Genomic DNA, 11,748 nt, shown 5'->3' with positions numbered 1-11,748 from the left:
AAAATTTTGGCATTTAAATTTATGATCAAAGAGAGAGCCAAATTCGTAAGTGCATGTTGCAATTACAGTGTCAGCATATATGCAGATCGGTAATGCGTCACTTCAGATAAAGAAAAATAACAATTTGTTCCGTTTATACGTAAGTAATACTTTAATAGTTTAGTTGTAATTTTTGTTGTCAGTAACGATACCCCTAAGCAAACGATGTCAACTTTTTTTCAAGAGGCATCTTCACTGTTTTCCACACTTGATTTTCCGAATTATACCTGTTGTTAAAAGCTTTGGCAAGTAAGGTAATTTGTTGACCTCCACTGAATCTTAAGTAGTGTTTTAAAACGGGCAAATAAGTAAAGTGCTCATAAAATTAATAGTAAACAATTTATAGGTCAGCTTGTGAAACTAGCAAAACACACTCGAATTTAGGAATTTCATAGCAGAACTGTCACTGTTTTTTCTCGCTGGATTAGAAACACATCATTATGTTGATGTGTAGATATCTAGAACATCCAATATAAAAGACTCATTTGGGCGCAGAACGAAAAACATTTTCATCCGTGTTTTGACACTTCGTTTTTAGCCAAATTCAGATATGGCTGACACTCAATGATATGAACTTTGGCCGGCACGCGCTAGAGCCATCTATCGGTAGGTCCGGTAGTTGAGCATCCCTCATTTCGCTAGCTTTAGACGCATGTTCCCCTTACCGTCAAAGTGATTATTTGAGTAGAAAATTTCAGTGTATGACCCTCCAGCCTGTCTCAACTGCGCATGCGCAACTTCGCGATAGTTTCGATCGTTGTTGATGTAAGTTTGAGGTAAATTCTTTTGCTGTGCTACTGAGATGCCTGTTGGTAGAGTGAGAACGAAACTTGAGAAATCAGGAGAAATTGTAGCGTATAGTGAAGCAGCTCGAAGGAATAATGCTGTTATAGTGGAATACTGCAGAACATCTATGGCCGCCTTGTCAGGCGGAACTGCTGGTCTGCTTGGATTCACAGGGTTGTATGGTTTCGCATTTTATGTTTTCGCTTTGTTGGGACTATCAGCGTTAATTCTTCTAAAGGCGGGGTCGCAGTGGAAGAAATACTTCATCAGTAGGACACACATTGTGACAAACGGCTTCTTTGGTGGATTGTGTACCTATGTGCTCTTTTGGACATTTTTGTATGGAATGGTCCACGTCTATTAGATGGTAAGCCTATGAGTTTATTGCTATCTGGTTTGTGTTCTGCTTTTGAAATGTAGAGTCCAGACGAAGAATAGCGTAGTGCACAGTATGTTGTGTGAATCAAAGTTTACTCTCGTTGAGTACACTCATAATTAATGATACTTTTCTTGTCGGTAACGTACTTAATATCATGCCTATACCAACAAGATTTGGTGAATAAGATTTATTATGATACTCCAGTAATTTAAAGATAGGAGTGGTGGGTGGTTAAGCAAAAACTGGTTCAACCTAACCAAAAATGTATATAATGTCTGTATGAACTTTAGGTAAGAAGTCAGTGTTACGTAACATACGTAATTTCAGTATGGTATATTCATCTTATAAATTGTCACTAACTGTGATAACATGTACGTTAATCTGCAGCCTAGATTCATATGGGTCGAAATCGTAGTTTTGTATTATGATTTTTCTTCAAGGTGCCCTATTTTGTCAGAGAGTGTATTTTCAGTCGCTAAAATGGTATAGTAGAGTACTACCCCTCAATAGATCCTTTTCATTATTGCCGTATGAAATGTTAAATCAGTGGTGTCCTCCCTTTAGTGACAAACATAATTATCGAGATGCAGTTATTAGTAAGTGTTCTAATTGAAGTCCAGATCACCAGCTATTCCCAAACAAGAAACTTAAAACATTTAACAATACTGGAATCGTCATTTTTTTTCTTTTCTTGTAAAGTGTATAGCACAATAATGCAATCATACTGCAGAGTGCCCATACAAAACACTAGTGTTCACTTCGTGTCTTCTGTTCCCACTGCTCCTCTCATAAAGTACACAACATTTTCTACACAGCAACACTTAAAAATCTCTTCATCATTCAGGGTTGCAACAGATAACATGCAAAGCTTTGCACAGATTGTCAGCCCATGTGAAATCAACAAATGATGTGGTTATTGACATCTCAGATTAAATTTTTTGGGTCTTTTATTTTTGAGATATTAATTTTTAATACTTCAAAAATGATGTGACTTTCGTTGTGTGAAACCTTAATATCACCATATATGAAAAACTATTTGACTTGTATTGTTTCAAATATTCAGTTCCTCATAAGCTTTAAAGGATTTTTTTAATTTTTGAAATTTGATCTTTTGAAAGAAAAAAAAAAGTACCTATGTTACTCATACATTATTTGTTAATTTGTGTGCCATGTTTCATGATGGTGTTGTAGTGGGAACATATTAAGTGCAGCACCTTTTGCATAGTCTGTAGGGCTTTGGACTTGTTACTAAGATGTAATATTTCAAAAACTAATAAGGCTGTCAGTTACTATTTTTTATTTAGTGAAAAGTTATTACATTATTAGAACTACACAGTTAAATATGAATTCGCATTTGGCTTTCCCGTGTTAACTGTGAAGAAATTTTAATAATACAGCATAATGTGCTCAAAAAAGACTATGAAGAATTTACTTAATCCTACCGTCATTTTAGAGTTACATTAATATTAATCAATACTATTAGTTAAAAATGATGTCGGTGCTATTTAACAATGTGTTATTAGAGTGCCTCTGACCAGACTCTAAAATTATGTATTGCACCATTCTGTTAAGTGATATAACCTAGTCCTCCCAAGCATTAAAGACATAACTGAGGTAACAACACATTCTTTTCCAATATAGCCTGGTAGTCGATACGTTCTTCCAGTGACAGTTGAGTGATTTAACTTTGGAAGGATGAAGTTTTTGTCATTATTACAGTCAATTTATTTGGTCTTGGTGGTTATGAAAAAAGAGAGCTGTTCCATAAAGATGGGTAAATAGGTTTACTTCTCCGTTTTCATCTCTGATAGCACAGAAGCCATCCACTGATGGTTGTCATAAGTGCAAGCAACAAATCCTGGGAAATACGGAAGCGTCTGATCCCGCCCGTCTGCTTTGACCCATGACATCACAAATATGGCGGAAACAAAAACAAACACACACACACACTTTCCACAAGTAGCCTAATGACACTAATGGGACAAGCGCGGGAAATGGGGTGTTTTGGGTGGGGGGGGAAAACTAAATATAAACAAATTTAGACGCCTTGCGTAGCTACAACGTGTAAGTGAAGACAGCCATGCATGAATACCCACCCACCTCCCCAGGGGTCGTAACCCCTGCAACCCATAGAAGATAAAGATGCTTCAGTAGCTGATTAGTGTTTTTTGTCTTTTTAAAAAAAAAAAAAATCTCACGAGATAGAACGAACAGATCAGAAAGATAAATATAATAAACTAAAACAGAAATTGGAGGAAACAGATAATTAAAATAAGTAATAAGTATTTTTAAATAAAAAAAAATCTCACGAGATAGAACGAACAGATCAGAAAAGTAAATAAAATAAGATAAAACAGAACTGGAGACAGCCACACTCCAACCAAACTCCGCACCATCATGACGTCACACACGACAACAGCCTTACGTCACGGGTTAAAGCCGACGCGTGGGATCAGACGCTTCTGTCGACACAAATCCTGTAATCTTTTCAAAAGCATGCAGCATCTGGATCCACTTGAATTTTATGAACGTGAAAATCCTTAAAACTGTTTACTTACTATGGCTTTGCTCATAGGAATAAATGCATGATACTTCTATGTCCATGTGAGCAGTCTTTTTTTTTTTATGCTGCATGCTCATCATTTGTCACATAGCTGTGACTGATGACATACATTGTTTACCCACTCTAACAACTGGAATTATGGTAGTATTAAATCATTTTGTTCTTCCACAACTGAGTAATAATTGTGTTCAGAAAACCATTATAGTTTTACATGCATGATACCTGCTGGTTTAGTTTCATTCTGTATGAACATCTTCGGGTCACAAAGTGGCACAAATATACAAGTGCCATGATTTAAAATGCTCAATTTCCCAATAAAACGTTGAACTGGCAACAGAAAGTTAAACAATGGTAGTTTTCAGGGACAGAATGAGTCGTTAGGCAGGAACAAGAAAGGAAGCAAGCAACAATTACAGGTTATCATGTGTTTAAGATTCTAGTTCAGACTGGTCAGTACTGTTGTGGAGAGTCAGTATGGAGGCAGAAGAGTGTACTAGTGGCGCTTTTGTTCAAACAAGTTGCAGTATTGGTAGAGCACAAGCATCTGAATGTCATAAAACAACATATGGAACAAAATGTGGCATTTGCTTTGTACTGTATGATCTGGATGAATCGGACCAAGATTTGTTGCTATGTAGATCTGGGGTACACCATGTGAGCACAAGAAGTACAGTTCCAGGAAACTTCAGTGTTTATCATCATATGAAAGTGTTTCTGGATAAGTATTCTTTCCTACAGAGAAGTTGTTTTGACCCATTTTGGATTCATAAGAAGACAGTGAAGTGTAACCTCAGAGAAATTGATATAAAATCAGTATTGAAAGTGAATTAGTGCATGGGACTTAACATACCAGGACAAAGGTTATGTTCCAGATGTGTTACACTGCTAAAAATGAAGAATATTCTGATAATTTACATTACAGTGATGAAGAGCATCAGTCTCCTACAACCACAGCCGATGAGCAATTAAATACTTCAGTGACTGGTCTTGGTTTGTCTCCCATGAAGACACACAAAAGTTGGGAAAAGAGACAGGCACAGCTATGGTAGAAGAAAACTACAAGAAGCTCAAATGGAACTAAAACAAAAAATAGCTGACACACTAATGGTGGAAGAGAAAGAACTATCTGCTCCAAAGGAACAGAAATCATGCCAGAAATGCTCTGATTTGGACAAAATTGTGCACGCCACACGCCAGAAAAAAAGTAGCTATTCTTACCCTTGCACCTACCAGCTGGTCTATTGACTACACTGTGAAGGAATTCAATGTTTCTACATATATGGTAAAGCAAGATAGGAAAATAAAAGCAACCCAAGGTGTGCTTCCACAACTTCGGCAGGCTCAGGGTAAGCAATTGAGTTCAGAAATAGAGGTACTAGTGTCGGAGTTTTATGAAAATAATGACTACAGGCAAATAATGCCTGGAGAAAAGACTATGTAATGGTGAGAATGGGAAATGTACATGTACAGATGCAAAAAAGACTGTTGCTATGCAACATATCAGAACTATATGTAGAATTCAAGGAAAAGTATCCCAATACCAAAGTAGGTCTATCATCTTTTTTCAATCTTCGGCCAAAATGGGTTGTGCCTGTAAGTGCAAGGGGCACACAGTGTTTATGTATGTGAGACCCATCAAAATGCTAAGCTGATGTTTGCTGCTATAAAGGATTCTGGTCTGGATTACAAAGATGCAATGAAGCTGCTAGTGTGTGACATCAGTTCCTACCAGTGCATGATACACAGGTGTGAAAAGTGACGATGAACTTGTTTCTTATAAACAGTGGACACACATGGATCGCACAAGTCTTGAAACAAAGCAAAGTACAGTGGAAGATTTTGGTGAAATGTGTTGTCAAAAAATGGACAACCTGACCCCACACAGCAACAGCACGATCGGCTTATCTCCAGTTTTGTAAGGATAATTTGAAACAAGATAAAATTATAGTAATACTAGACTTTTCTGAAAATTATGCATTTATAGTTTGAGATGCCATCCAAGGATATCATTGGGACAACAGTCAAGCAACTCTCAAGCCATTTGCGATATACTATAGAGGTGGATCAAGTGATGTCTGTCATTAACCTGTGCGTTTTTAGTGACTGTTTAATTCATGATGCCATTGCAGTTCATGCCCACATTCGCACTGTCATGGCATATGTGGAAAACAAGCAGCCTCACATACATTTTGCGAAATACTTCAGCGATGGGGCAGCTAGTCAGTACAAAAACTGTAAAAATCTCAAAAATTTATGCATGCATTACCATGATTTTCAGATTCACGCAGAATGGAATTTTTTTGCAACAAGTCATGGTAAAAATGTATGTGATGGTATTGGTGCTACCATTAAGCGCATGGCATCACGAGCTAGTCTGCAGCACCCTACAGAAGGTCACATTCTAACACCTCTTAAATTGCCGGCAATGGAGGGTGAAGCTTTGACAATGCCAGCCACTCGTGCTGGCGAAACGTCAGAAAAATCATTAGATGAACGTCGGCCGAAGAACCCAAGACAGAAGCCAATAGGCAGTTTGTCAACAAGTGGCCACGAAAGCCTTAACAATTTTGTACCTCTTAAATTATTTACCTGGGTACAGAAAAAATCTTTGGCATACAATCATTCTATGTTTCGAAAGATGAGGTGAAATCAGTCGAAGAGTTGCTAAAAAGCAGACTAGAACACATTAAAACTGTTGCAGGCACAAGGAGCCATCATCACTTCTCTCCAGCAGTCTCTGACATTGTGCAGATGAGCAGACTGTACGATTATAACTATAGGTTCATGCACAACATGTCTTCACAGTGTGTCTCACTCAGGATTCAGAAGCAAAAGCAGCAACATACAACCAGGTTGCTATGTTATTGCTGTTTATGATGACAAATGGTACTTAGGATGTGTTGCAGAGTGCTGTGAAGCAGAAGGTGATGTATTTGTGAACTTCATGGCACCAGCAAGATCATTTCATTGGCCACATTTGGCAGACAGGTGTTGGGTTCCTTTTGAACATATTCTTATGACAGTTCCAGTTGCTTCCACAGTGTCAGGAAGACAGTACAATTTGTCACTCAATGTGCAGAATACAGTAGTTAAAGTGTGGGAGAACTTCTGTTTGAAGCACAATAGACTGGTTTTTAGCAGTTAAGGTGCAGTAAACATTAATGGTAGGTTGGGTTGATCTGTCTATATGTTGTTGCTTAGTGATTAAACAGTTGTGGGAGAGGATAAGAAGAGGCAGAACAGTTTATGATATGTTTTTACAAAATTGTGGAACAATGGCCACATTACCAAATACATCTGTCAACTTCCATTGTACACAAATGTCAAGCAATGACATGCTGAAATTTTGAGATATGTATCATTATCGTCTACTTTTGCAGTGTGTGAAATTTGGCTTGGATACCACTTGTCCCTTCTGTGCTACCACACTTTGACAATCCATGTTTTTCAGGTAATTTTTCAAATTTTTGTTTTTTCGTGTGTGTGTAACCCAGTTTTTGTGACTGATATGGGCATGATGAGTTCTGTGTGTGTTTAGGCCACATTAAACATACCACAAAAAAATGTATACCCTATTTGAGTGAATTATATTTGGCACAGAGGGCACCTACAGTATGTACTTTTTAACGTATTACATTTTGTTAATCACATTTTGGAATTTTTTATTTTCCCTCAGAAATATGTTGTTGGTGTTTCGATTCATGGAGTGTGTTCTCTAAATGGATGTTACTGGGTTGTAAAAATTTCACTGGACTGTGTGGAATAATTCCAAAGTTATTAAGACATGAAGTTGGGTCTGAAGATAGATTGCCAGATGCGGGTTGCAATTTCTGGGTCACGCCACCTTCTTTCACAAGTCATAATTCTGGACCTAAGTGGCAGGGGAAACTAATACTTTGTACACGGGCCATTCCGTGCCAAGTGGTCTAATATCAAGAAATGTTCCCACATGACCATCATGGATTTTGTTGAAATTTTGTATGAACATTCACACATGTTCTCAGTGAACACTGGTAAAGCTTCAGTTTCAGAAATTCAATACTTGCAGAGATATAGGCACTTATTTGAAACCATAGCACAGCTTCCAATAGTGCATCCTTGAATTTTCAGCAACTTTGAGATGAGATATCTCTGTAAGTATTTGTATGAAAGAAACAAAACTTGGCCATCTTATACAACTTTTAGAGCTCTTTCAAATAAAATATTAAGAAACGGATTTCAGAAGAATGTTCATGTAGATAATTTGAAGCAAAGTTGGGCGAAAAAATAGCTGTTTAAAAGAAAATGCGAACTTTAGTTTTTTTATATCTCCAAAAGTAATTGTGGATGTACATGAAACTTTGCACACAACAACTCACCAACACTAGGTCTTATAATATAAAATTTCATTTTCCTATTGCTTTCCATTATTTCACAAATCTAGGGTGAAGTTGATGATTTTTCAAAAAGTGCTAAAAATGGGTATTTTTAGTCAAATTTTTCAAAAAAGTGTTTTCTCCAAACTCTTCTAAACTATGGTCATTAGAAAGAGCATACTCTAAACTATCTAAAAAAGTGGATTTGGTTTTGTAATGCAAGCATATAAGGCCCTAAAAAGTAGCATCATCAAAGAGGCACATGGGAAGTTTGAACACATTTTTCTGGCACTCAGATTGTACCTGAAACCTTTGATTATGCCTAATAAATGTTTATTAGGGCCTTGAATAATTGAAATAAAAAGATCTGGTAAATAGGCAATGAGACTGTCAGAAAAAACTTGCAAACTATTAGAAGTAGCCCTTGAGAGAGAGAGAGAGAGAGAGAGAGAGAGAGAGAGAGAGAGAGAGAGAGAGAGAGAGAGAGAGATCATAAAGAATAATAGCTTCATATTTTTTGTACTTCTCAAAATTGTAAATATGTAAAAGTGGAAAATGAAGACCTAATTTTTGGATTCAATTGTATAAAACATTTTTCCAAAAAAGGATCGGTTTGCTTGAATCATGCATCAAGTGATGTAAATTTTCCAATCAATGTTGCAGAGATTTTAATACCTAGGTGTTGTAACCTGTGAATTTTTTTGTCTTAAAGTTATTAGGGAAACGTGTGAAATTGGTTGGTTAAACATCTAAGAGTTTTAATTTTGTTTTTAATCACACTTAAATGTAGCCTACTACCTTGGTAAATACGTAACCACTAGTTTCACAGAGAAAATTCACAAGATTCACTGTTTATAGAAAATATAATGGCAACAATTACTTTACGAATCAGATTGTTTCATTATTGTGAGCCTTGTTTGAACAACCAATATTTCAGTGGTGTGTTTGCAGCATAGTGAGTGGGTTCTCTTGACTGAATGCGGCTTCTTAAGCGATTCGTAAGACCATCAAGGTTTGTAATCTAATTTACAAAACATTGTTTTGATTGTGTCTTTTATAGCATATATCTCTTATTAGATTTTTTTATTGGTCTGAAATTTAAGCAGATTATAATTTGCACTTAGAGGCCAAATACATTACTTAGTTACTGATTAGAGATGGATGCAGAAGGGAACAGCATACCTTTCTGCTCAATCAGGCAAGAAGATAGTGGAACAAAGTGTCATGTCACTTTCTTTGCCAAAAAAGCAGCTTTAAAATGGTTTGCGGATTTTAGTGATGAGGAAAAAGAGTTGTTGGTCCGACGTTGTGAAGCAAAGCTGGACAATACCTCTCAAGTTTGCCTACACCATGAAGCCCTGTTATTGACACAATATGAGAGGTTACAAAAAAAATGTTTCAATCCCTTTGGGAAGGTGAATCATAATGTTCAGGCAGGAATTCTCACTCTTGATACTGAAACCGTTAATAAGACTTCTGATATGTTGAAGAAGCAGCTCGTTAATAACATAAAGCCATGTCAGAAAATTTGTCCGGCTTGCAGGACTACCTTAAATAAACACTTGGACGAAGCTTTATCAGCCTCATCATCACATTCTGATGAGGACCTTACACCAAAAGAAGAATTAAATAGTAGCTTATTGTCTATCGGTATTTCACCCCTGAAGAGAACAGTATGCTACAGAGATAAGCCCCAATATGTGAAGAAGAAAATTCGAAAGGCTCAAAATGTGATTAAAAACAGAATTGTAAATGTAATGGGAGTAAATCGACAAATTGAAGATGCTAGTGAAATTAAGGAATGTGGAAACTGTGCCGACTATGCACATTTGCTGACTGAACTGAAACCCAAGATGCAGAATGCAATTCATAAAGAACAGATGCAAATTTTAACCTTGGCACCTGTACGTTGGACAGTCAGACAAACAGCAGCTCAGTTCGGCGTGTCCGAAAGAATGGTGAAGAATGCTCGGAAGCTTTAGGCAGAGAAGGGCATTCTGGCACTTCGCGAAAATAGGCAAAGCAGGAAATTACCAGCAGAAGTTGCTAGTAGAGTGCGAAATTTTTTTGAAGATGAGTATAGTAGGGTGTGCCCTGGAAAAAAAGTATTTCAGTTAGACTTTTAGATAGAAGGACATATGTACAGAATAGATTGTTACTTTGCAATTTACGGGAAATGTATGTTATCTATAAGAATATAAATGATCCAGAAATAGGGTTCTCAAAAGTTTTGTGAACTTAGACCCAAATGGTGTGTAACAGTAGGAGCAGCTGGAATGCATGCAGTTTGCGTGTGTGCAATTCACCAAAATGTTAAGCTCATGCTTAGCGGAGCTGGTATACGTGAAAATTATAAGGAGATTCTCAGCAAGGCAGTTTGCACTCTAAACAGTGCATGCTACATTGCTGTGAAAGGTGTCCTGGGCCCGAAGCTATAGCATCTGAAATTGCCAGCTGTTTCCTAGATCATGAGCCACAGGAAGTTATTGTGTTTAAGTAATGGATACATACCAATTGGGCCACACTGGACACAAAGCAAATGGTAGTGGATAAATTTATTGAAGATGAAAAAATAAAATATGGAGTCTGTCATGCCATCATTACATTGCCAAACATCAAAGCTTGCATCTTAAAGGCCTTAAATGTCATCTGAAAGACGAAAAGCTTGTTGTCCTAATGGATTTTGCAGAAAATTATTCTTTTATCATTCAGGATGCTGTGCAAGGCTTCCACTGGGACAATAGTCAAGCAACAATTCGTCCATTTGCTATCTACTTTCGTCAAAATGAGAAAGTAGAATCTTTTAAGTTTTTGCGTTATCAGTGATTGTTTGCGGCATGACACTATTACAGTTCACGTTTTTATCAAGGAGCTCATCAAATATATAAAAGCACGGTTTGCACAGATATCCCACATTCATTATTTCAGTGATGGCTCCAGTGCTCAGTATAAAAATTTCAAGAATTTCCTAAATTTGTGCTATCATAAAAGTGATTTTGGAGTGACAGCCGAATGGAATTTTTTTGCTACTAGTCACGGGAAATCACCTTGTGATGGGATTGGAGGTACAACAAAGCGGTTAGCAGCAAGAGCAAGCTTGCAATGGCCACTTAATGGACAAATTCTCACTCCCCTAGATCTGTCTCACTTCTGCTCTGAAAACATTAATGGAATTAAATTTGTTTTCGCCAGTAAAGATGAAATTGAAAAACATATTGTGTCACAAGAAGAGAGGTTTAAACTTGGTCAAACTGTAGCAGGTACTAGAGAAAATCATCACTTTTTACCTATTAATGAAACAACAATTCAGGTCACGGAGTTTCAAATGATTGTTCATCTTTTCTAGCTAAAATGGGTCACAGTAATGAAGGAGGCATATTAATGTCTGCTCTCCAACCAGGACAGTATGTTGCAAGCATCTATGAAAACCTGTGGTGGATTGGAAATATCTGAGAGACCTGCACAGAGAAAAGGGATGCATTAATAAACTTTATGCACCCACATGGTCCAGCAAATTCATTTTATTGGCCACCAAGAAGTGACAAGTGCTGGGTTCCGGAACACCACATTATTGCAGTTATTCCAGCTCCATCAGTAAATTCGTCTGGCCGGAGTACACCATTCCT

General features: G+C 37.1%; 1 protein-coding gene across 2 annotated transcripts in view; it reads left to right on the top strand.

The window, feature by feature from the left end:
* The first annotated feature begins 675 nt into the window (after positions 1-675).
* Positions 676-11,748, top strand: part of LOC126252913 (RNA-binding protein 34-like) — a 96,069-nt gene continuing 84,996 nt past the window's right edge. Inside the window, exon 1 of one of the 2 annotated variants that reach the window (XM_049953898.1) lies at positions 676-804. The gene's annotated coding sequence lies outside the window, so the exon portion shown is untranslated. Of the gene's footprint in view, positions 805-1,054; positions 1,193-11,748 lie in introns of those variants that run through there. The other variant, XM_049953899.1, reaches the window with a different exon arrangement.

Source organism: Schistocerca nitens, chromosome 4, assembly GCF_023898315.1.
Source record: "Schistocerca nitens isolate TAMUIC-IGC-003100 chromosome 4, iqSchNite1.1, whole genome shotgun sequence".
NCBI lineage: Eukaryota > Metazoa > Arthropoda > Insecta > Orthoptera > Acrididae > Schistocerca > Schistocerca nitens.
This window is presented reverse-complemented; position numbering and strand designations above follow the sequence as displayed.